Source organism: Xenopus laevis, chromosome 9_10S (genome assembly GCF_017654675.1).
Source record: "Xenopus laevis strain J_2021 chromosome 9_10S, Xenopus_laevis_v10.1, whole genome shotgun sequence".
Classification (NCBI taxonomy): Eukaryota; Metazoa; Chordata; class Amphibia; order Anura; family Pipidae; genus Xenopus; species Xenopus laevis.
Genome location: NC_054388.1, coordinates 104420480 through 104448328, shown reverse-complemented (window position 1 = coordinate 104448328; position 27849 = coordinate 104420480).

The window sequence follows — 27849 nt, the reverse complement described above, 5'->3', positions numbered from 1 at the left end:
AAGTGCAAATGGAAAGATGTTCAGCGTGGGCATTTCAGCTCCAAAGAAAATCTAATATAATATCACTCTCTATTCCAACACTAAATGCAACACAAGCAATGAGACGCGGGGAAACCAAAGCGTTCTTGGCAATCCTGTGCCGTAATCACAATGAACGGAAAGTATCAGAAATAGGTTTTATAACTGCGTGAAAATGGCTGCGTTCAACAAATATGAACTGACGTACAGATTTCCCAATTTTCTTGCTGTTATAAAACAGTAATGGAAAACTGTTCTGTTTTTCCCTGAACTCCCTCCTTGTTTACAGGGTCGTTTGCTTAAATGGAGAGCGAGCTCTGGATAAACAAAGTCCTCCCCATGCTCCAACCTTTGTTAGGCTTTGAAATAACAGATAAGGCCTCAGTAGTGATGGGCAAATTTGTCCCATTTCGCTTCGCCAAAAAATTTCACGCAAAATTCGCGAAACTGGAAAATTGACGCCCGCGTCAATTCAGGACGCGAGTCTGAAAAGTCACGCACGTCAATTTTGACGCTGGCGTTAAAGTCAATGGGCGTCCGAATAGTGCTGAAGCGCTGCGATTTTGCCGCAAGAGACTTTCTGCACCCGCGTCCAAATTTTTTTCAAAGTCAGCAATTTTTGCGAATTTATTCGCTGCGAATTCGCGCCAGACGAATTTATTTGTCCATCACTAGGCTTCAGTAACTTATCTGTAACTTTGTTTTACTTCCTACTCCTCCTCAAACATTGGCTCAGTAGAACCTAGGGGCTGATTTATCCAAAATCGTGTAGGTGTTTTTATCTAGAAAAACTTGGAGAAAAAAAAAACCAGACATGAAGTGCAAGTGTTTTTTTGAAACCTTAAATAGTCAGAATTTACTGCAGTAAAAGCTGGGAATATTCTCTAACAACTGTATGAATGTATTTTTTCCCAGTTAATTAAAACATTCAGGTTTTTTAGAACAATGTGATTTTCACTTGTCTGCTAGTTTTTTCCACAAAAAAAAAGCAAAACATTTTTAAAAATAAGATACTGCTCGGGGAAAAAAAGACAAATCACTCGCTTTTTGTATGTTTTTTTTTTCACACTCACTTTTTTTTATTGAAAACTCAAATTTTAATAAACAAGGCCCCTAGTCATTAGATAGGTAGTTGTCAAGTAAACATAGTTTCATTTTCACAAACACAGGGGGTACCAGCTGTATCTACTGAACTCATGATAGAGACCCATTGTAGGACCAGGCCAGTAGGACACTGGAAAAAAGCCTGAGGCCCCACTGAGCCAGGTCCTCTCACCTAGGAAACTGCAGATGTTCTACAGTCTGGGACCACCCGTCTCGCCTGATTGCATCTGCAAGTAAAGGAGTTAAAGGAGAACTTAACCCTAAAAATGAATGTGGCTAAAAATACCATATTTTATATACTGAACTTATTGCACAAGGCTAAAATTTCAGCTTGTCAATAGCAGCAATGATCCAGGACTTCAAACTTGTCACAGGGGGTCACCATCTTGGAAAGTGTCTGTGACACTCACATGCTCAGTGGGCTCTGATTGGCTGTTGAGAAGCTAAGCTTAGGGCTCGTCACTAATTATCCAGCAGAAAATGAGCTTCCCCTGTAATATAAGCTGATGCTACAGGTTTGCTGATTATTAAATTCTGATGCTAATTGCACTGGTTTCTGTGCTGCCATGTAGTAATTATGTGTATTAATTACTAATCAGCCTTATATTGTGACATTTCTATTCTATGTGTACTGTATATTGTGAGTGGCTCCCTAAGCTCAGTAAGTGACAGCAGCACAGAGCATGTGCAGTGAATCAGCAGAAAAGAAGATGGGGAGCTACTGGGGCATCTTTGGAAACACAGATCTTTACTGCTAAAGGGTTGTGGTTGCCTTGGGCTGGGACAGAAGCACAAAACATAATGCACAACATTTCTAGCTACTTCTTTAGTTCGGCTTTAGTTCTCCTTTAAGCAGGCAGTGAAGGAGTTGGAGGCAGACATTGAGAAGGTGGGCCCTTGAGGTGCAAAGAAGGGTTTGAAGCCCCGATGGGCCATGTACACCCAGTCCAATGCTGTAGAGACCCTCCCCATACACACTTTCATTCCAAGCTGGACTCACAGACCCTGAATTTGTACCCAATATTCTTCTACCTGCGATGGCCTGAATGCAAAATTAGATGAGCTGAGTTGACCCGCCCCCCCCCAAGTGTAAACATTGTGATTAGGCTCAAATTTTAAGCAAGGCCACCAAGTCGCAGACTTAGGGCGGCATAAACTGAGGGATGACATGAAGCCCATTCACACAAGTAATTTGCTTTATTCCGGAGCATTGGGGGCTTGGTGCTAGTGCCCTGGGAAGAAGAAAGGATGCACACAATCCTGTGGGGGGAAGGGGGTGATGGAGGACGCTGGCCTCTGGGCGCCCTAAGTGGAAATCTGGCCCTGATTGTGATCATGGTCCAGGAATTGACATCACAAAAACAGAAGTGACGGTCAAAAACTGAGAAGCAATGTAACATCTGGCTTGGTTCTACCAATTGTCATTTTTTTCCAATTTTTTATCACTTTCCAGCTGCAATTCATCCAGGAGGGTGCCTGTGCCTTTTCCTCCCAAATCCTTTCGGCAGATATTACATGGGTACCTGCCCAGATGCAGCACCAAAATTCAAAATGAAAAGAGGGCAATGACAAAACCCTGGTTCAGTTGTGTAACTAGTAGTGATTGCCGAATTTATTCGCCAGTCGCAAATTCATGCCAGCGAATAAATTCGCAAAATCGACACTGGTGACAATTCCGACGCCGGTGACAATTAAACGCACATTGACTTTAATGCAATTGGAAAAAATAGGTACCGGCGTCGGAATTAATTGACGCCGGCAATCAAAATCTTTTGCCGTTTTGCGAATTTAGCAGGAAATTCGCATATTTTTCGACGTATCGAAACGGGACAAATTCGCCCATCACTAGTAACTTGAGTGCAGCGGGCCCCCAAGCAAAAATATCTTCAGCGGGGCCTGACACACTCCAATCTGTATCCTCCTAACCCTCCCGTTCTGCCTTCACCCACTCCCTGCCCCAACTTACGGCTGAAGAAGGGGGTTTCGTTGGCCCTCTAAAATAAATTGGCATTTTAACACAACTACGTCAATTTTGTGAATCTTCTGGTTTAATCAGCTGTGTTTTAATGCAGGCAACAAAATGGCCGATGCGTCATTGCCCTAAAGAGATAGTAAAAAATGTAGCATTATGTTAATGTTGCCTTGAAAAAAACAGGGGAATGTCGGTCTTAAATTGAATCATATATTGACTCCGTGAACAATTTTCCTTGGTTCTATTAGGTTTTACATGAAAATAAAACAGAAATATCTCATCTGGTAAACAACTATCGTTTGGAAAATTCCAATTTTTTTCTTAATTTGCAATTTCTGTAAAGATTGATAACTAATGTTATGAAGAGGTCTCTTGGTCCTCACAGTCAGGATCAGAGCAACGGTCTGACCCGAAGTCACGAAAACAGCCGAAGCCGAAGTCCTGAAGCGCTGAAAAGACCCGAAGTCACGAAGCGGCGCAAAGACCCGAAGTCACGAAAACAGCCGAAATTGAAGTCCTGAAGCGGTGAAAAGACCCGAAGTCACGAAAGGAGGCGAAGTTGAAGTACTGAAGCCATGAGTTCAATTCTACTGAACACCAGTTTGTGTGTTTTTTTTTTTTTTAATCCCCTGGCCACCAATGTATTATTTTAATATTCTATAGGCCCCTGCCACCAATCTTTTTTTAAAGCATTTTTTTTTTGGCCCCAATTTTTTTTTAACTTGTAAGGGGCCCCATGCCACCAATGTTTTATTTAAAAAAAAAATGAAATTTTTTTTTGGGGCCCCAATTTTTTTTAACTTGTAAGGGGGCCCTTGCCACCAGTTTTTTTTTTTTTTTTTTCAAATTTTTTTTTGTTGGGGCCCCAAGTTTTTTTTAACTAATAAGGGGGCCCCTGCCACCAATGTTTTTTTTTTAAAAAAAACCCATTTTTTAAAAAAAAAAATTTTTGGGGGGCCCCAATTTTTTATAAGGGGGCCCTCACCACCACCCTGTGGGGGGTTACTTTTTTAGCGCTGATGTCTATGTGGTTTTTTAACTGCGATGTGGAGTGGGCGGGATATGGGGTGGAGCTTGGTTGTCAGTGTGGGCGGGGCCCAGGGGGCCCCAAAAATGTTGTTGTACGGGGCCCCGTGATTTCTAATGGCGGCCCTGTAGCCATGCCCATTAGTGGCATATCAGGGAAAGATCACCCAACGAACGGATCTTTGCGTCTATGGCTGCCTTCACAGGTGGCTATAGACGTAGAGATCTCCCCGATATGGCCACATTGAAGTGGCCGATATTGGGCTGATCCGATTGTGGCCCCGTGGGCCCAATGATCAGGTTATAATGGATCCGATACAGGCGACATCGCAGGACCGCATAAACGCACAGATGCAGCTGCGATCCAAATGGATTTTTTAACCTGCCCGCTCGAGATCTGCCCGACTTTTGGCCAGATATCGATATGGGAAGCCCATCGGATGGCCCCACACACGGGCCAATAAACTGCCGGTCTGTCTGCAGCTTTTATTGGCCCATGTATGGGGGCCTTTGAGCAACTAAAAATGAGTGATGTGCGAATATTTTTGCCAGGCATGGATTTGTGGCAAATTTCCACATTTGGCCATGTGCAGTTTTTTTTTTGAAACTGCGGCAAATATTTGCTGCTTAAAAAAGTTGCTAAGACAAAAATGTTGCAAGACCCTATAAGAAGATATCGGCTTTAATGAATTTGGACAAAAAAAAGTCTGAGACAAAAAAGTCACCGCAATTAAAAACTTTAATACCATTGGAGTGATAAAAAAAAATTGTGCACGTAAAAATATTGTCATTCGAATTTTTTTTTAGCAGTTTCGCAATTTTTTTTCCGCAAAACTGGACATATTCGCTCATCACTACTAAAAATGCATATTGATAATGGGTTGAATGCAGAGGAACTTTTGTATTTGTCTATATGGTTTTTCCATGACTTATCACTGTTGTGATTTGAAATATTCAAATTTCGAATCTTTATTCAAGTTGCACATCACATTGACTTCTACGGCATCTCAACAGCTTTTAGGTGGCATCATTCAAATTTTCCAAAAAATTGTGCAAAAATAAATTGAGCAAAGTTGTGGATTTGTTGCTGAGATTTTGCTTCGTCCACAGAAAAAGCCCAACTGTAATTATTTATAATTAGCCAACCCAAATCTAAATGCCACCAGGATAGATGGTCAAATATGACATTCCTGCATGGTTGTCTTTCGGTAGAGAGAGAGCTATTAGTAGTTATGAGATGGTATAGAAATTCTGTAGATAATATACATCTTTTAAAAGTGAAATTTTAAATTTTGCCAATAGTTGTGATTTTTTTTTTAACACGATTAAAAATTTCTGCCAATAAATGTGCCCCCTAGGTGTGGTTGTTAGAATCCTCTTTTTCTATTGGTAAATAATATCCAATGTTCCATCATTATTCAAGGTACAAACTAGAGATGCACTGAATCCAGGATTTGGTTCAGGATTCAGGCTGTTTCAGTAGGATTCGGATTCGGACGAATCTTTCTGCCCGGCCAAACCGAATCTGCATATGCAAATTAGGGGCGGGAAGGGAAATTGTGTAACTTTTTGTCACAAAACAAGGAAGTAAAAAATGTTTTCCCCTTCCCACCCCTAACTTGCATATGCAATTAGGATTCGAATTCTGTTCAGTTATTGGTCGAATCTTTCACAGAGGATTCGGAGGTTCACCCAAATCCAAAATAGTGGATTCATGCAACCCTAGTACAAACACCAAACGTATATTAAGGGGTGAATTCATTAAGTTAATAGGCATCAAAATTCTTTTACGCGTGACAATTTTTACTCACTCCAAATGCATTAAAGTCAATGGGGTTTTTCTTGTGGCGACTTTTTTGTTTTGGTGATTTTTTTGTCTTGTCAACTTTTTTGTTCAAATGCATTCAAGTCAATGGGTGTCTTTTCTTATGGCGGCTGGCGACAATTTTGTCTTGGCCATTTTTTTTACGTCAAAATTTTTCACATTCTGCTGCAGTTTCGTGAATAAATTTGCAGATGGCGCAGTGTGGAATTTAGCTGCGAATCCATGCTTGGTGAAAAAATTCGCTAATCACTAGTTTTTCCTCTGCTTGATTTCATCTACAAACAGTGTTTTTCCAGTAGGTCATGTTCATGGTGAGTCAATTATATTTTTTTCCCATGCTTTTTTATTACCAGCCTCAAAATGAGGTTTTTCCCTGGCAACCAAAAATGAAAAAGGCTGAGAAATGTCACTGATTGCTAATAAACATGGTCCTGATTGTTTCTACAGCTGTAGGGAAAGTGATAGCTGTAATTGTTGTACTTAAAAATAGCCAAAGCTCCCAGGACTTCAGCTACAGCTCTCACACCTGCAAATTTATAAATATTTTCATCTATTTACTACAATTTAATGGGCTGAAAAGAAAAGTCTTATTAGCCACCAAACCAAGCAGAGTAGAACATGAATTGGTCCACAAATATATGAGGAAACTGCAAAATAGACATAACACTTCATAACCTCAATGTCGGCTGTTCTATTATTATGCTGCCCGGGGCCCATGGGGCCCATTGGTCACCTGAATCCCCTGGCTGGAGGGCCCTGCCAAAAGGGACCAAATGAAAATAAAATGATCCATGCATGCGGGGGTCACACCCCTGATCTGCCCCACTGAATCCATGATGTGTCCAAATCCACCCACTCATCTTCATGCTTCACCCCCATCTCAGAACCCAGAAATTGTACTTTGTGTAGCCCCCCAAACCCCCCAATGATGGCCTAGATTTATATAGATCAATGCTGTACTGCGGGGGGGGCCCAGTGTCTGTAAGCAAACCTCTTAAACATTTCCTAATCTGTGGGCTGGCCACCCAAATGGAGCTGAACCCAATGGATGGAAGGCTAGTCTGATTCTGGTTGAGATACAGGGTGAATGTATATTGCATCCCACTGGGCCAAATCAGGCCTTAGTCTCCATGATCAGATCATACAGTTGGGTTTATGAAGGCCCATTAAGAGAAGAGCACATCAACACACCAATGCAGGCCTTGCCCAACAGTATTTTCAAACCTACGCAATAGATATCTGGCTAATCTTCAGCTAGATGTCTAAAAGGGGGGAGGGCAGTCAGATGGGGATATGCACAGGGGTGCTTCGCCAATGAGGCAAGTTGAGGCTGTCGCCTCAGGCGGTAGCGCTCCAATAGGTACCAGGGGCAGCAAAAATGCTGCTCCTGGTACTTTAAGAGCGAATTTCTGGGGGAGGGGGGGACAGCAGCAACTGCTGCTGCCTCAGGCGGCGGAGGGGCCAGGATCGCCCCTGGATATGCAGCTTACCCAACCTTGGACTTGTCTGCTGTACACAGTCCAGATGATCTCCTTGAAATCAGAGCTTACACCTTGCGCAACTATAACTGGATACGCAACACAAACGAGACAAGAAGTAATAGAATGAGTGTGCGCCTCCTAAGAATAATATCGCCAAAGTTTATTGGATCTGTTCCGTTCCCCAAAAGTTAGTCTCTTTAAGCACACGTTGTGTCTCAGTACAGCGATCACTTTCTCACATCCACCACTCCTCCGCAATCCTCAAAAATACAAATAGAGACACTATGGGGGTTAATTATTAAGGTCCGAATTTATCTCAATATCGGCTGCTACAAACTCCAATCTAACCCGCTCGGGTTTTTAATGCTTATTTATTATTACATTTTCCCAAAAATTTGCTTTGTGGGAAAAGCTCAGATTTTCACGATTTTTTCGTGAATTTTCACCCGAAAGCTCCGAAAACATCTTGAAAATGCCCAAAACCCCGACGCAACCAAAAAGCAATGGGACTGTTCCCATTGACTTTTATGCAACCTCGACAGGTTTGAGATGCCGTGTTTTTTTAATCGGGCTATTTAGCCATCGGGGTTTAATAAATTCTGAAAAATTCGTGATTTTCTTTTAAACATATTATAACACAAAAAAATCACAAATTTTTCGGATTTCAGGGAATTTCGGGTATTCAGAGCTTAGTAAATAACCCCCAAGTGTAGTACTGTGGTATTAATGATCAGATCCCTGCTAAAGATTGTACTTACAGGATTACAGTTTCACTGTTTTGTTGGTAAACTTTCATAGTTGAACAATTCCTCTTAATTCTTCCAAATTGGCCACGTGGTATATTATTTAGCCACATTCTATGGTGCCCATTGTTATATGGTATAAAACCGTTACAATCTGTCTCCTTCCTGTATAAACCGGTCCTAAGGCCATTCTCCATAGTATAAATATTAAGGTCCAAAAAATTTAGATTCTTTACTCAATTTGTGGGTAAATCTAAGATTAAAGTTGATGCAGTTTAAGGTCTGTATAAATTCATTCAGATGATCTCCTAATTGCCAAGCCTTTGATGAATACACTGGAAGCTATATGCTCTAAAAAAGCTAATGAACTTACATTACAGACTCCACAGCTGGTGTCCCATGGGAAAAAAAATGTCATGATATTTAATGAATGGGTCAAAATTCTGAGCAGAGGAGTAAGATGATCACTTTGGTTGGGCAAGCTTTGCCTTTGATCTGTCTGACCTTCCCCAAACTCTTCATCAAAATGAAAGTCTTTACAAAGAAGGTTTCCTTGTCCTTTGTGTCATTGGTATTATTGGTGTGGACTCTAATAAACTTTTTTAGATGTCCCCTTTTAATGGTTTTATAGACTTTTCTCTGTCCTTATTTTACCCCTTCATCCAAGTCTGTCATTTCAAAAGCTGAAAGGAATGACCTTCTGTCTTTCCTTACGAGAATGAATACTAGGAAACCTTTACAAGTAATAAAATGCAATTGGAAGTAATTGGGTCAATTATATCTCCATTAAAAGGAAGATATTGAAACGCTGCCAAGTCCTTGACTCACTGCAAATAAGTTCTGCATCCCAGTAGCGCATTTGGATTTTCTTGCCAACTCTATAAGAGTACCGGGGAAAGAACAAGAAACATTAATATAAATCCATAGTCTTGTGTGAGCAATGTAACAAGTTAACACATGCTAATTGTCTTGATCGACCACAATCGTGGGTGTTAGAGCCAAAAAATACAAACCTCAGGGCCAGGAAGTGAAAGATGCAATGCACTTCGGCCAATTCGATAGCTAAATCAGACAATCTGACCTCTAAGCCAGTTAGGAAGGAAAATCCAGGGTGGCCAACATATTGCTGCCATAACTTGGTCTGCTGAATAACTTTATCAGGTGCATGACCAAAGCCAGGTATTTGTTGGTAGCATTCAGTGTCGGAATGAGGGGATTTGGGCTCACCAGGGCTGCCACATCAATCAGGGGCATGCATGCACCCACTCTGGGCCATGTCAACTTCAGGGCACCGGACCACCTTTAGGGTCCCCCTTGGCAGCTTCCCTCAATCATACTTCATCTGCCTCCCTGACCAGGGTGTACCTGTGATTTTCTTCTATTGGACAGGGTGGGAAGAGATCAGGAACCGCCCCGGCAGGTGGGAGTGAATCTGGGCCGACAGGACCCACGAGGGCCGGGGGTTTCCCGGTCCCACTGGCCCAGTCTGTCCCAGGTATCATTGTTGCCTTGAGCCTCACACTTGAGTCCTAACAGGGTGAGTTTAGATGCCTATCTTAAATCCAGTCTCTCTCTCTCTCATCTCATATGCGTTGCCAGGAACTGATGTATATTAATGTTTTCAATATAATAGTGAGGGTTTTGAAAATCATTGAAGAGATAATTTAAAGGAATGAAATGAGGATCTGGTGCTGCTTGTGGGCTCAACTTTTCACCTGCACCTAGAGATCATAAATGACTTCTATACAAATTGGATCTGATATTCTCTTACATATGCGCACAGAGCTTCCACGGGTGTTAATGGAAGGCACAATGACTGTACCTAGACAAGTAATTCGGCCGCTTCCACTTGAGTACATATAAATATGCCGTAATGGGGGGGTGTGACTTACACACTGAACAAGATGGCAGCATAACTTGGGAGCTCCGCTCCCCCCCAGCCCCGATAGCTAGAAAATCGCAATAATTAGCTTCAAACAAACTTACTGAACTGATCTGGTGCTCGTGTCATAGCACAGGAGGGGAACTGAGCGGTGCTGCCGGTGCAGAACGGAGCTTGGGGACGCAGTGATCGGTGGCAGGCCCAGGCGCTGAGTGCCCTTACATCAGCCGCAGCGTGTTCGCAACGCCTCGGCCCACTCGCTCTTCAGGGGGACTTGTCCTGCCGGTGCCGATGGAAGCGGCCGGTACCGACTGCGGAGGATCGCATTCGGCATAACAGTTAGTGCACGGGCCCACCGTCATCTACCACGCGGTCTATAGATACAGCAACGACTACTGAGCCGTGACGGGCCTTGCTGCTCAGTCCCCGCCGCCCATCACGCCAGCAGATACGGCTGCAAGCCTTTGGAGGGAGCTACTGGAGGCCCTATTACTCCCCTCTATGGTAAAAACTCTGCCTCGTGGCACTGCTCCTGCTACATAAGCCTCAGTATACAGGGCTGCGCACCGCTCATGCGGCCTACTTAAAGACCCGGGGTGCCCGTTATTGAGTTACCTGACCTGGAGGCACTCTCTCACGGCAACAGACTGTAGCTGCCACCCCTACCTTCAGACAAGTCACATGCCCCGCAAGTCTTCTGAGGCTCCATAGGCCCTGGCACTACACGCACAGCATTGCTCCTCTTTCGGCTCCTATATCCAGACTGTGTGGGGAAGGGTCTGTTGAACAGTGACCATTGACATTTGCCAATACACAGATCCTCCTATCTATAGTTCCTGGCATTAACGGGGGCCGGTTTGTCACCTACTGTGCATACTCGGATAAAGATCCTGCCTTGTTACCCACGTCTGAGAACTGATACTGCACTACGCTCTGCAATGACGGGGGGTAAGGGTAAGGCGAGCTCCGCTGACCAAGGTGCAAACTTCTTTAAAAGCAGGTCCGCCAAAAAACAGCTCATGGGTTCCCAGAGCGCAGATTCCTCAGATCAAGAATCTTCCAATGCCCCATGCACAAAGAAGGATATTCAGGAACTAAAACATTTCTTATGTGGATTTAAAGAGGATATTCAATCCGAACTCAGGAATTCCCTGTCGGAGATTACCTCCGAACTTTCTTCCATGGATCAAAGACTCCAGTTACTCGAGATCACGGTGATATTCAAGAAAGACTCACCAACTCGGAATCCAAAATCCAAGATTTGCAATTACAACTAAAGGAGCTTCAAGACTCACAAGAAGACTTAGAGAACCGCTCCAGGCGTAACAATCTACGCATTAGAGGTGTCCCTGAAACTGTACCGCTGGAGTCTTACCTGAAAAGATATTTTAAACAATTACTGCCGAACATGCAAGGGAGCGATCTACTGATGGACAGAGCCCATAGGGCACTTAGGGCGAGACCAAAGGGCAATGCACCTCCTAGAGACATCATTGTACGTTTTCACTACTTTCGCACTAAAGAAGCCATTCTCAGTGCGGCCAGGGAAAACCCAATGGAACTGGATGGAATTACGCCTCAACTTTATGCGGACCTTGCTCCATCGACTCTACAGAAAAGGAGAGAACTAAAACCGCTTACAGAGGCCTTGCGACTGAAGGGCATCCAATACAAATGGGGCTTTCCCTTTAAACTCATCTATACATACAAAGATGTTACTTACACTATGCGGGACCCAGAAGACATCGCGGAGGCTCTCAAACATCTGGAAGAGCTGCAAGAACCAATTGCAGAAGAGGACCAATAGTTATCTACATTTCCTGAGGTGTCGGGCCCACTCCAGCGGCTGAGATGGACACGACCTATCTTTGACCTATGACTCATGCTCCTTTTTCGGAGCATGGCATTGAGAAACCGGTTTAGAGTCCTTTCTACAAGACTCCCTCGAAAGGACTATATCTGCCCCTTAATGACATTGTAAGTGGGGAAACAGGCTGACACTCTTCCAGCCCGCGCTGAGTTCCAGACGCCAGGCAAGATCCTATGACTCCGGCTGGCCGACCCTCAGGTTTTTTCATTTAACTTGTTTGTATTATTTGCTTGTTGAATTTTCTTTTTCTTGAATGCTATACTTGATGCATACGTGGATGTTTCTATACTGTTTATGTTTGCATTCACCCGGGACTGGGGGGAGAGCATACCCAACTGTTTAACCTACTAGTCTCACTCCTCCTTTGGGCAACCCCAGCGGTTACAACCTACTTTGTACCCCGTTAGTGGACCCCAAGATACCCTGAACTGCTGGTTACTCAGGGCCCCCTCCCCCTGTCTGTTCTACTGTAAGTTGTCACTTTCCCAGTTTTCCCCTTACCCACACACACCATGGCAGAGGAGCTAACCGAGAGCCACGGCAGTGACGATGCACAAGCTCACCCATTCCACTTGAAAGTGATCACCCACAATGTGAGGGGGCTCAACTCCCCAAACAAAAGGAAGATGGCGCTGACCGATTACGCTAAACTCAGGGCAGATGTGATCCTGTTACAAGAGACTCATTTTTCTCGCACTTCATTTCCAAAGTACATGAGCAAAACATATCCCACTTGCTACCTCTCCAGTGGGGATACTAAATCGAAAGGGGTGGCCATCTTAATCCATAGGCATGTGAAATTCCAATTACAGAGAAAATTTACAGATCAGGAAGGCCGTTATGTGATAGTTACTGGCCTGTTACAGAACCAAATGGTCACGTTGGCCTCCGTCTATGCACCGAATACGAGAAAGACAACGTTTTTTTCTACACTTTTCGAGAAACTAACAGAGGTACGAGAGGGCAGGCTGATAGTGGGGGGAGATTTCAATACAATTTTGCACAACAATTTAGACAGAACCAGGGATACCCTGGCAGCAAAACAACCCCCGGAACTCTCGTCAGACACCAAACGAAACATTTGAGAAACTTAGCTTTAGTAGACATATGGAGAGAAAGGCACCCCCTCGACAGGGATTACACGTACTTCTCTACAGTACATAACTCATACTCACGCATTGATTTCCTCTTCACCAACTCAACACAGATTGCTGTAGTAGGGAGAACCAAAATACATGAAATAACATGGTCAGATCATGGGATGGTGGAGGCTGTCTTTGAACGTTGGGATGCAATGAGAGGGAGAGGCACCTGGAAGCTAAACGACTCACTATTTCTGGATCAGGAGACTTGCGCATCTGTGAGGAAGGCCTTGACAGACTACTTTAGGGAAAATGATCCCATGGATACCTCTTTAGCTGTTCGGTGGGATGCCCACAAAGCGGTGGTGAGAGGGATACTGATAAACATAGCCTCAAGGGCGAAAAGAGATCGGCTCAAGAAGGTGTCTTCTATAACGGAAGAGCTTCATAGTCTGTCTATACAACATAAACAAAATCCCACCCCAGTAGCTTTGCAACGAATTAACCTCTTGAGGACTGACCTGACGAGACTCCTGGCGGATAAAGCGGCATTTGCTTTGCAACGAACTCAACAGAAATACTTTGAGTATGCTAATAAACCTCACACCATGTTAGCGCGCAAGTTAAGAGACTACGACGCAGCACATACCATTCATGCCATGCGGGACTCGAAGGGATGTGTCACAAGAGACACGCTCAAGATAGCGGAGTTGTTTCGCAAATTTTATGCAGAGCTATATTCAGACGATAAAGCCCCCTTGGCAACGAAATCAAGGCAGTCCCACTTTATATCAGATTGGATCAAACCCTCCCTCTCGCCCACGCAACAAGAACAGCTACAGGCCCCAATCACACCAGAGGAACTTCAAGAGGCGATCAAGAATGCTAAAACTGGCAAATCTCCAGGCCCTGATGGCTACTCTGCCAGATACTATAAACTATTTGCGGAAATTTTGTCTCCTCAGTTACTCACACTATACCAATCTTTTCTAGATGGTCACCCCCCTACACCCCACATGCAAGCAGCAACCATATGTATGATTCACAAAGAGGGAAAAGATCCGCTGAACTGCGAAAGTTATCGCCCAATCTCCTTGATAAATGTGGACATGAAGTTGTTTGCAAAAATCCTAGCAACCAGGCTGACCCTCCTCTTACCCTCGCTAATACACCCCGACCAAGTGGGGTTTATCCCGGGCAGGCAGGCAGGGGATAATGTCAGGAAAGCCATCACCTTGACCCATTTGGCACAGAAACAGTCAACCTCCACAATGTTACTATCACTGGACGCTCAAAAGGCCTTTGATAGACTGAACTGGGTATATATGACAACAGTACTAGAGGAGGTAAATTTGCCGCTCCCTTTCTTGCGTGGGGTACAGCAGCTCTACAACGCCCCCTCGGCCAGAGTTGCTATTATGGGTACTCTTTCAGAGGAAATTACAATCAGGGGGGGGACGAGACAGGGATGCCCACTCTCTCCTCTCCTGTTTGCCCTGTCACTGGAACCACTCGCTAATGCCATTCGAAACCACTCACAAATATCGGGCATCAGGGTAGGTGAAACAGATCACAAGATCAGTTTATATGCGGATGACATTCTTCTAACCTTGAGCTCACCTCAAACCTCGCTACCACACCTTAACAAATTGCTGGACCAGTTCTGCCTTTTCTCTGGGTTCAAGATCAACAATTCCAAATCTCAAGCAATCGCACTCAAAATGCACCCTATAGAAAAGAAGCTCTTACATCTAAATTTTGACTTCCATTGGCAAGAACGGGCAATTAAATACCTTGGCATACAGCTAACTTCCACATTTGACTCTCTTTATGACAACAACTATGCTCCAATGCTGGCCTCCCTAAAATCATGTTTACAAACTTGGAGCAAATATGGACTCTCTTGGTTTGGCCGTATTTCAGCAGTAAAGATGACACTACTTCCCAGGATTTTATACCTATTTAGAGTTCTCCCAATACACTTCTCTGAAAGAACGGCCCATTCCCTCCAAAAGGCCATCACGAATTTTATATGGGATAACAAACGCCCTAGGATAAAACTAGACATAATGATGAAGCCGAAAAAGATGGGGGGTCACACGTATTTCGATATTACATGGCGGCGAGATTGTCTGAGATAGTAGCGATGCATAGAATCCTTAACATGCCGTGGCTAGATATCGAAAACGCAGGCCTGACCCCTATGACTTTAGACCAGTTCCTTTGGATCCCGAGAAAAGATAGAGACGTGCCTGACCACCTCCCCCCCACAACAATGCACTCATTACAAATCTGGGATAAGTACAGAGAAAAGCTGCACCTCTCCCTTTACGGCTCAATGTGCTGCACATTCTTGAGAAATAAAAAATTTCCTCCAGGGATGGAAACAAAAGATTTTCTCCCCTGGATCGAAAACAGAGCACATCTCTGTTCGACCTTAGTACTGGGGCAAGAGATACGTACCTTTCCGGACCTCAAAGACAGCCTTCAGATCCCTAACGGCCAATTCTTTAGATATCTGCAAATACGTCATTTTGTGACCCAAACCTTTTTACAGGGCGATACTCTGACATCATCTCCCACACACTTTGAACTCTTATGCCATAACTCGGATCAGAACGCCCATCTGATATCGATAATATATAACAAGCTCGCTGAGGATACTACCACTTTGATACAACCGTACATGGCCAAATGGGAAGGAGACCTACGGGAGACAATTGAGATGGAGCAATGGCACACCATTTGGGACAGGGCCAGTAAATCATCAGTGTGCACCATAGTATCGGAGAAGGCCTATAAATTGATATTTAGGTGGTATTATACCCCTTCACGGCTCGCCCACCTTTCAAGTAACGCCTCCTCCTCGCAATGTTTTGGAGGATGTGGAGAGAGGGGTACATTTTACCACATGTGGTGGACTTGCAAAGTTGTCAGGGAATTTTGGAAAATGGTGGCCCGTATTCTATCAGCTACTTTTCAGCTTTCCATTGAACCCGATCCTCTGTCATTCCTCCTGGGCCTACCTCTAACTACACTGAACACCTCAGATGCCAATAAACTAGCGACACATATACTTACGGCTGCGAAAACGCTCAGAGCTGCCAAGTGGAAGAGCACCTCCCTGCCAAACCAACAGGCCCTTATCACTAAAGTGAGATGGATAAGAAACATGGAAAATATCAGAGCATATCTACAAGATACGGGATACAAAAATGCACTGTTATGGCTCCCCTGGGCGGCATTTGAGTCAGCTCAGTCAGACTCCACTTGACTCAAAGGCTTAGCTCCTCTGCATCCACTCTCTGCCCTCCCCCCCTCACTTTTCTTCCCCCCCCCTTTTTTTTCTCTTCTTTATGACTTCTGTTAGTATACATTCGTAGCGGTATTAACGGACTGGACACTGCCTATCTCATACCATAGATCGAGCACATAATGGTAGCACTGATAAAGACAATACTGCATTTATCTGTTCCATACAAAGGTTTATTGGTTACTAAGTGATATGTATTTAGCAGTGCCTGTGAATCTTGATTTGCCGATCCATGTTAATACTACTGTACAAATCATACATGTGTTAATATTATGCTTGTAACTACTGTTTTCTTATAATAATAAAAACTTTAAATAATAATAAAAAAAAAAATATGCCGTAATGTTCAGGTTTGTGCACAGAAGAAGATCTACCAACCTGCTTTACTAAGTAGTACTTCTATGAAAGAGACCTTTACCTGTTTTGCTCTCTTCCTTCTTCCCCTTTACTTCTCCTTTACTCTTCTTTCTCCCATTTCTTTTTGATGTCCCCTTTCTTCCACCTTTATCTTCTGTTCTTCTCTGCTTTTATCCATTCCCCATTTAAACGGGTTCTAAACTTGTGGCTGAATTCTATACTACATAATGAAGGTTGAGGCATGCTAGGGGTAGGGTTGCCATTTTTTCTGGAAAAAAATACCGGCCTCCCTATACATTTATCTTTTTTTCCCTATTAATAACATTGGGATCAACCATCATTACCGGTGGCAACCATAGCTGGGAGCTATAGTCTAGCACCATCAGGGTTGTATTCTTAAAGAAACATTGCACTATTCAGTTTTTTCCAAAACTTTTCCCCAAATCACCACGGCCAGTAGCTGCATTATTATGCATAACATCCTTCAATGAGAATCCCAGCTGATCTGTATAAATCTGGCTACATGTTCTTTGTTCCTGTTGGAAGCTTTAAGCACAGTTTCCCAGAAATGAACAAGTCTGTCCTTAATCCCGTGTCTGATTCCAGTGTAATATAATGAAGAAAAAAAATTCCCCAGTAATCTCTGGATGTATGATAACATGAACATGCCTGACATAGTGCTGGGATTCAGCATTCTCATTGGTCCGTTCTCTTGAATTTCTAATAAAGTAATTGAATCAGTAGAATTCTCATTGGTTACTAGTGATGGGCGAATTTATTCGACAGGCACGAATTCGCGGCGAATTTGCGCGATTCGTGGCAGGCGAATAAATTCGCGAAACGCCCGCGAAAATTCGCTGAAAAAAATCAAAAACGGCCGCCGGCGTCGAAAAAACGGGCGCCGGCATCAAAAACGAGACGCCGGCGCAGTTTCGTGAAATTCGCCCATCACTATTGGTTACTTTTCTTGCATCTATAATTGTTCTTTGGCAACTTCTATAAAAAACTAGGGGGCGCTGGGGGACAGTGTAACTGTTTAGAACCCCTATAATTCTGCTCTCCTTTCTCTCACGCTTCCCACTTCGTTCATGTATCTCTTGCTGTTGTACCCCAGACATATTGAGCTCTTCAATTAATGCTATTACGCTTCATTAGCCATCCTAATTGCAGCAGCACCACCGCCTTTACCTATTGTCCATGTTACTGACTGCTACACTAGTACCAACTATGGATGAGGGCTTCTGCTGTAACCATTCTTCTCCTCCCCACTCTTATCTCCCTATCCTACCACCCTCTCCTCATTACTCTTTCTGCTTTCCCCCTAACATGTCTTTGATCACTTCTTTGCACAAATGAGCTTTCCAGGGACTGAAAGTACAAGGATCAGTCAAGGTACATGGATCAGTCACCCAGCCCACAGCCCCCATGCACCTCATTTATGCAATGAAGGAAACAGGAAGATGATATGTTATTGGGTACGCACCCACACGTTCACAGCTAAAATAAATATTGAATAAAAAAAACCCACAGAAGTGGTGGAGAAATATCTTAAAATGACCATGTAATTAATTTTAAAACCTTGCAAGCAATGCAATTCATACAGCCAACCTCTGATTAAAACCCTATAGACCACATTAATGTGTCCTGGCTCCAAGGCCTGGATTTCCCAGCCAAGAGCAAACCTCCAACAGCTGTAATAATAAAATTCTTTTTTACTACTTATTCTTCCCCACGCCCTAGAAATCAAAGAAATATTACATTCATATCAACAGAATGGACTGCTGGTCTTTTGTACAACAGAGTAAGGAGAATGAGTGGTACTTGCTGAAGAACAAATCTGGATCTTCTCAGTGGCAATTATAGGATGTCTCAAAGGCTGAAGAAGTGAAAGGGAGCTGGCAGTTTCCCTTCCCTCTGCCTACCTACCAGCTTTTTTACGTACCTGTGGTGCAATAAAAGTAAGTCACATGAGCTAGTGGCATTAGAGATACTTGCTGATGAACAAATCTGGATCTTCTCATTGACAATCAGAGGGTGTCTCAAAGGCTGAAGAATTGAAAGGAATTGTCCATTTTCCTTCCATCTGTCTACCTAGCAGCTTTTTTACATACCTGTGGTGCAATAAAATGTATTTCTGTTTGCAAGGATCAGTCCTGCCTCTGTATCAGATTTGCCTCCTTGGTCATGACTAGTGACAAACATTAGGGTTCCTGGTTCCTGATAGTGTTGGAATATACAGGGCATCATCAGGGTAGAAGAACACTACTGTGCAACGTTTATGACTGATGGAGGACTGATTTGGTGCCGGTAGTAAGAATTCTCATTGGGAAATCCTCTAGCATCTAAAATTAGATTCAGGCTTCCTAGATTGGAGAGCTGTGAAGTCCATAGGTATAAAGGTGGCCATACACGGGCAGATAAAGCTGCTGATATCGGTCGTTTGGACCGATTTGACAGCTTATCTGCCCGTGTATGGGGGCTTCCGACGGGTCTTCCCGATCGATATCTGGCCACGATATCGATCGGGAAGGTTGGATTTTTACCCGACCGACCCGTCGGAGCCGCTTGGCGCATCGTAATTCGATCGTTCGGCCATACGGCCGAACGTTCGAATTACCCCCGATATAGCCATGCAGTTAGTGGCATATCGGGGAAAGATCCGCTCGTTTGGCGATGTCGCCAAACGAGTGGATCTTGGAGTCTATGGCCACCTTAAGTTAGAACATTGGCTGATCTGTTCTTTTACTACTTAATTTGATCGAAATGGTAAGACTTTGATCTGAATGGTTAGTGGAGGGTCAGGAGATGGGAAAGTCCGATCGTATGTTGATTTGTACAATCGGATCTTTGCGTCTATGGCCATCTTAAGCAAATCTCCTCTTCTTCGGGGCAACTAATCTCCCAAAAATGCCTCCCCTGCCCTCCTGCCAGCTAAAATGTACTCGGCATGATTAATTTTTTGAAGTCGCTCGAAGTAGCTTCACGAGGAAACTTCAGGAGACTTCGGAAAATAAATCGTTCGGAGTGCTATCCCGACTGAGATTTACATTCAAGCTGGCGGGAAGGCAGGGGAGGCAGTTCGGGGAGATTAGTCGCCCCCAAAGAAGAGGAGATTTGTCGCCGGGTGACTAATCTCCCTGAATCTGCCTGTGTGTCCTGACCCTCATTCCATAGGAGCTTTGTGTTCCCTTTAGTATTATTTGAGTGTGTATTTGTCTGTACGTGTTTATTGACACCCATCTGCCTGTAATTGTATGTGTAGGTACATAAGTGGTGCATTCTTGAGGTTATGTGAGTGTTAACAGACTACATTTTCTTCTTTCCAGGCTTCCCACCTTTCCTAATGGTGTTATCTTAAGAACCTTGTCTCAAACTATTCCAAAAGCCAGATGGCAGTGGCACCTCTAATTATGAAATAAAGTTATCAGCAAAGAGCGCATCACCCTTACGTTGTTTATTTAGTCAACATTTGAAGTGCAGCCAAAAACACAAGGGTTGTCATTCAGCCCCTGAGAAGGAGGATTAGGGAGCATTTAGGTGAGAAAGATAACAAGTTTGGTGAAAGATCTTGTTGGAGAACATCAAAGGGACCTGTTCTTTGTTTAATCCCACAAGACTGAAAAGGGTTTTAACAAAACAAAGTAAGTGAGACATTATAAAACAGGTACAAATGCTCCCGACTGACGGAACTGAGACTGGACAGTTTTTTGTTATTCACAGAACTAAAAACCATCAGGATTCATCATTTGGCCCCAATAGGTACCAGATCATTCTTAATAAGGGAAAAATATTTCTCAGCCATATATTTTTCCTTAAAGGGGAATTTCAACCAAACTCTATTTTTTTACATAATGAAAGAAAATATCATTCTACGCAAGTTCCTAAATTACATTCATTACACATTTTGAGTGGTTTTTAAACTAATTTCCAATGTAATTGCGATTGCAAAGCAGCCTCTGTCCATTTTTATTCTCTGTCCTGGTGTCTTTTGAAACAATGTAACAGAAGTCGGCCGATTCATAGACCTGGCCCAGAGCTGACGTTTGCTACATTATATACAAAGTCAGGAGCAGGGAAAGAGATACACACACAGACTACTTTCAAAAGAAATTACCTTCGCAAATAACTATTAACTCTGTGAAAATATCTGATGAATTTATATTGCACAGTTGTTTTAAATTATTTTCTTTCATTAGGCTCAATTTTTTTTTTCGGCTTTGTATTTCCTTTAAGGTCCAATATGGGGCCCCATAGCATATTGTAGGGATCCAGACATTAGGTTTTAGATACAGTATATGTCTGAACCAGATTATCTGACTCAAAAAAAACAAGTGATGCCCAGTAGTTTGTATTTATATCACTGCTCACAGTCACTGTATTTTTAAAAACAAGGGTTAAAGGATAAGTAAAACTTTAAGATAAGTGAATGTAAAATTGATGAGGGTGCGTTTCTAAGCACTTTTGTAATTTACATTCATTATTTATTTTTCTTTACTTCAAACATATTAAGGGATACATGTACTGTTAATATGAATGAATTTTGTTACAACAGCACCACCTGCTGGTCAGTTTCCCACCAGTCTGACCACCAAGTAGTCAAGGAAGTTGTCAGGAGAAAGAAAGAGGCTGCTCTGATGTTCTTCTGCTTAGGAAAGATTTGAGAAAGGTTTCTAATTGTTTTCCTAAGCAGAAGAACATCAGAGCAGCCTCTTGACTACTTGCTGGTCAGACTGGTTGGAAAATGACCAGCAGGTGGCGTTATTGTAACAAAATTCATTTATATTAACAGTATACGTATACCTTGAAATCTTGGAATTAAAAGAAAATAAATAATGAATGTAAATAGCAGCCTCATCAATTTTACATTCACTTATTTTAAAGGTTTACTTATCCTTTAACATGGGTTTGGCTTCTACAGGGGATAAGTGACCCTAATTCAGGTTACAATATTTCACTCGGTCCTCCTGCCCCCACCTGCAGCCTTCTCCTTGGAATTAGGGATGGGCGAATTTGACCCGTTTCGTTTCCCCAAAAATTCCCCGCCAGCGAAATGTCGGCGATGCCTATTAAAGTCTTTTTTTTTTGATGCACGACACCATACAAGTCTATAGGCGTAATTTCCTGGTGAAACAAGGCAAAAAAATTTGCCCATACCTACTTGGAATTCATTTTAGTGAGACTGATGAGAGCGGGGGTGGAAGGAACAGTTTAATGATACAGGTCATAAAGGCTGCATTGGATAGAGTTGGGAATATTTAGCACAGGGTGGATTGAGGATGGGGGGCTCATATTTGCTTTATGATGACAAGTCAGAGATGGTTCAGCCCAGAGACTGAACGGGCTGAACCAAAGGAGTAGAACTGTTCTGTCAATGTTGCACTTTTGCCAATTGACTTTGGTCTAACGTACATGATACATACAATATGGAATAATTCTGATTCCCATTGGACAATTCTCCTGCATCTATTGGGATGAACTCCTAGGGCACCTGGATAAAGTTAGGGTTGGACAAAGGAATCCGGGGACCTCTGGGGCTGTGGATTCAACTGATGAACTATAGGGCCCTTGTCTTGGTGTCCACCATAGTCATGTGTGTATCGAGAAAAACGAGACCTGCACCCACCTGACCCACGCCCACCAGTACCAGGCTTTCCATTTATGGATCCATTTAAAGGGCAGGCAGAAGGGGGGGAAATCGGGGGGGGGAGGGCAGGCAGAAGAGCTCAATCCAAACCTGCCTCGACCCGCAAATGGTGTAGCGAGGTCAGCCCAAACACAACCCGACCAACGGGTAAACCCGCGGGTATCGGGCCAGCCCACACATCACAAGTCCAGGTGGGGAGAGCAAGACCCATGTAGGTTTGAGCCCACCAAGGTTTTTCCCAGTGTTCCACTGTCCCAGTCTGACATTGGATAAAGTCTTGCTTTAAGAATCCATGTCTTTGGTTGCTGGACTACAGCTCCCATCAGGCTTTATAATGATAAGATGCTGGAGAAAGGTGAGCACTGTAGAGCAGCAACATTTGGACCATGTTTTAGTGATGGGCGAATGAATTTGGAAGGAGTGAATTCACAGCGAATTTCTGCATTTCGCTGGTGGCTTACAAATTCATGAAATTCCCGCGAGAAAATTTGGATGCGCGTTGGAAAAGTCGCTTGCATCAAAACCGTCGCACGACAACACTATTCGGATGCCCATTTACTTTAATGCCGGCATCAAAATTGATGCGAGCGTCAAAATTTACGCGAATTGAATCGGCTGTCAAAATTTGAATTTCACAGGAGAAATTCGCCCATCACTAGTATGTTTCCCTTAAAAGAAAATGCAACTGTATTCACTGTGGGTGCCTAACAAATTGCCCTAGGGAATAAGGAAAATGTTTCAATCTAAAACTATCCGGGCCAGATCCCAACAATAACAGGGATGTACATTTCATTACTGCAACAAGTAAAAATACACATTATTTATGACACTTTCCATCGGTGGGAAAGTTTACGTGGCCCCCGAGGCACCGAAAGCCGAAAAGAAAGGATTTTCGTTGCTAGCGTTCCCATGTTGTTAGTTATTCCTACACAATGTCCCCGCCGCACTAAAAGCCTGTAACAGCCCACAGCTATAATGACAGAGCGAGTGCGAAATTCTGCCATAAAGCGGCCTCACAGCATGCAAATGCAGGGACACTGGAGAAACATGCAAAGGTCACTTACCCAACTGCAATTGGCAGTTTTATAGAGAAATCTCCCTGGATAGTGCTAAATGGGTTTCCAGGCTGGCTAATACAAAACCCTTTTGCCCGAGGGATGTATTTTTAACCCTTTAATTTCCTAAAAAATATGTTCATGCCTGTTCTAATCCTTTTTCCTGGACACTCCATGTCATACTTACCGGGATAGCCCCGCCCCAGTGCTCCCATCAGAAGGACCCTCCCCAAAGCTTTAAAAGCCCAACCCCACCCCCCAGTCCGGTGTCTTTTTTTCCTTCTGCTTCAGTTTTTTTTTTTTGCTCCTGTTAGAAGCAAGTTTTCTTTTTAACCTTGGGGAAGCAGTAGGGCTGCTGTTAGCGTCCTAGGGACTCGGGTTGGTCCTGGTGATCTTTTACCCCTAAGCACATTACCTCAGGTGGAATCTTCAGTGTTTAAACATCTGGATCAGGTAGGCACAGTTTTTACTGTGGCTAATATCATTGCTTTCCTTGATCCATGTGCCCTCCAGCCTGATTACATCCAGGTCTGTGGCAAGTGCTATGTCCCCCCATCCGTATGCCTACCTGGGCATGTCTAAAAAGCGTCCAGCGGCATTGGGGTATATGGCTCATACACCCTTTATGATTTTTACGGATGGGAGAGGGAGGTGGCAGTTAGGTACGTTATTCTGATGACAAATATTTAGTTAGCGGCCTGAACCTTATGGCCTCCTTCTCTTTTTTCCCCCACATGGGGGTATTATTTTTTTCTTCTGGAGGAATTTAGGTGTCAGAGCCAGCTGCCTCCCTCAAAAGACTTTCCCAAGGTTGAGGTAATTGGCAGCTTCCAGGGTTAAATAAAAGAAAACCCTGAGGTCTTAAATCTACTGGCAGTTAAAGCTAAATTTAAGCTGAGAATGCCACCTTGTTCCAGAGTCTCCTAACTCTTAAAAAAGTATGAGCCATGTTGGCCATTGGAAGAACTGTGCAGCTGCAAGGGTGATATATACGTTCTATGAGCAATGATAATGCAATGCAGTGATAATGCAAAACTGTTTCTACGTGCTGAGAGCAGCTGAGAGCAGTTCTATGCAATGATGATCTGCAGGGTCTGAAAGCAGCATTAAGGCAAGACTTGTCTATATGTGATGTGAATGTTGCAAATACAATGTTAGCCTTCTTATTTGAGCGCTGAGAATACTATGTTGATCTGCAGGTTCGGTTAACAGCAGCTGCAGGTAATTGGGTAATTACTCTGGAGGTCAGTGTTCAGGTTCAGTTAATGAACAGGTAGATCCCCTCCCAGCCCCTCCCTTAGCAGCTCAGATTGATTATCTGAAAAATAAGGTAAGGTTCTGTGTTACGACTCTTTCCTTTATAGTATAGGTTTGTGAACTAAATTAACATGTACTTCTTCTACTCTGCTTCTGATTTAGCTAGCTTAGAAGCTTAGACATTGCTGTATGGAAGGAAGTAAACTGTTTAGCCAGTATATATATGTGTTTATATATGTGTGTATATGCGTGTGTATATGTGTGAGCATGTGGATACTGGCTAGCTGGGATGGGCAGCCAGAGAAAGGGGCCTCTTTACTCTTGGGCCGAGTGCTCTGTCTGCATTATGTAGGAATTCCTAGTCCTGGCACTACTGAATATTGCAACCAAACTGACTGTTTGTTTCAGTGATTCTAGAGCTGGCTTTAATAACCAAATACAAATGCATGTTATACATTTATGGGCCTGTCGCTGCATAAGGCAGTAACCAAACTGTCTGTATATGTGGAAACAAAATGTGTATGTTATACATTTATGGGCCTATCACTGCATAAGGCAGTAACCAAACTGACTGTATATGTGGAAACATTTCAGTGATTTTAGAACTGACTTTAATAACCAAATACAAATGCATATGTTATACATTTATGGGCCGGTCACTGCATAAGGCAGTAACCAAACTGACTGTATACGTGGAAACATTTCAGTGATTCTAGAGCTGGCTTGAATAACCAAATATAAATGCATATATTATACATTTCTGTGTCTGTCACTGCATAAGGCAGTAACCAAACTGACTGTATATGTGAAACATTTCAGTGATTCTAGAGCTAGCTTGAATAACCAAATACAAATGCATATGTTATACATTTCTGGGCCTGTTGCTGCATTATGTGGTAACCAAACTGACTGTATATGTGGAAACTTTTTAGTGGTTCCAGAGCTGGTTTTAATAACCAAATATGAATGTACATGTTAGACATTTTTGGTATAGGCACTTTTTAATATTACACCAAACTGAATGTAGATGGGGTAACATCAGTGGTTCGGAGGTGGCTGTTAAATTAGGTATTCTCCATCAATTCAGTTATAGCTAAAAGTTTTGATCCACAGGTTCGTTATAACAGGCTATTCTGTAATGTTAATCCATATGGTGGACAGGAAGCATGCAATCTTGGCATGCTGGGTTTTCTAAAGGTCTATGTTACTCTGGGTTTAGCCTTTTACACCACCATAGACTGGCCTGGCTAGTTGAGGTAAGTATCATAGGGCTTAACATCAAGCTATAAAAAGGGTCTTATATACTTTATCCTTTTAGACCAAGGCTGCAGTATCGGCCTTAGGCAAGGTCCTGGTTATTGCATCTCTTGCCAACAGGCTTGGACATGCATGTATGGTTAGTAGGGGAGTTCCATTGCAGAATAATAGGTAAATAATTATATCTCCATACCTAGATTAATTTTAATCTTGAACACTTAAGGATGGTACTGTCCATGTCCGGGGATTTGAGAATAACCAATCTCTAGCAGTATTGTTGGTTGTAATACTTCCTTGAGTCATTCAAATTTCTTCCTATATGGTAAACTCATGGGAGCAGGCCATACAGATTGTTTATAGGCCCAATCTATGGGGTACAATATCTCCAGCTATGTACAGGTCACATCTGTGAAGGCTCGAGGACTGTATCATAGCAAGGTTATGCATATCTGCAGGCATTTCTTTTACCTGGTCTACTCCAGGGCACGCTGATCTTTAATACTATCCAGTCTTGTTTGGTGTTGGATCATGAGCTAAAGATAAAAACAATTTCAATCTGTACAGACTGCAGAATGCTTCTAGATACCTCACAGGGCAGGTAAGGTATTCCCACATTGGCAGCACTCCTTCTCCATAAGTCATTCTACGGACCTCTCATTGAGAGGTGTATTGGTTATGGTCTAGAATAAATACAGGTTCCTTAGTATTTAAGAGACTGGTAACTACACTAGGTGATGCCATGTACCGGTAGTGTCATACAGAGCGGGGTCATGTAGAATACTAGTGATGGTATTTTTCCTTCCCCCTACTAAATCCTCTTTTGTAGGTACCATGCTTTTGAGCCATTTCCAAGAGTGCTCTTGTGGATGTTATGCGGTTGGAATAAACGTGCTGGTATGTAGTAGGAGTAAGACTATGTAGAAGTGTTACTCTGGGTTCCTATCCGCTTCTATTTAATAAGAGATAGTTCTCTCTTTTTAAATGTAATTGTCATGCTGGTTTCACACTCGGTATCATTACTTTGGTGTGGGTTCCTTTAAGGAGTACTATTTCCTTTTATTCTCTTCCAGTCCATTTCCTCTGAAAATAGAGTTCACAGATTTCCACAAGGTGATTTTGGTCCACCTTTGGGGGTTTCATTCTTCTGAGTTTTATCTGGTATAGATTATACTCGGCCACTTCCTTATGTGTAACAAATTCCCTCCCATTGGGATATTAGCTTGCTAAGTCCCGGTAAGTATGACATGGAGTGTCCAGGAAAAGGGAAGATTGTATCATACTTACCGTGATCTTCCTTTCCTGGACACTCCATGTCAGGTTTCCCATCCCTTTTTCGGTAGTTTCTAGAAGCTTATTACGAGACACCGGACTGGGGGGTGGGGTTGGGCTTTTAAAGCTTTGGGGAGGGTCCTTCTGATGGGAGCACTGGGGCGGGGCTATCCCGGTAAGTATGACATGGAGTGTCCAGGAAAGGAAGATCACGGTAAGTATGATACAATCTTCCCTTATTGATGAAGTGTCAACATGTTCTGCTTTACAGGAATAATACATCAATCCACTGTCAATGGAGAAAAGAAACCAATATTATTGTCTCCTGTTTAAGTAGATCAGGCCCAGGTGTGTTATTTGGATATTATGGCAAATGCCAGAGAAGTTACTTAAAGATGCCGTAGACCAGTGCCTTAAATTGTGTTGGTCTGTTTGATCCCTAATGTGCCATGGCCTGTTTTGAACCACAAACTCCCCGATCTGGATTAACTAGAAGGGCCAACACTAAAGTGGGTTGGATCATAAGTCCTGTTGTAACTGACATAAGCAGTGTAAAACCACTAAACCACTAAACACAGAAAGTTAAAGTTTCATAAGTGCTCATTGCAACTCTCTGAATAAGTTTGCATCAAATAAAAAAATGTTGGCTTTAGATCTCATTAAGTCTCTCTCAATAGTCACATTATCCCCAGTT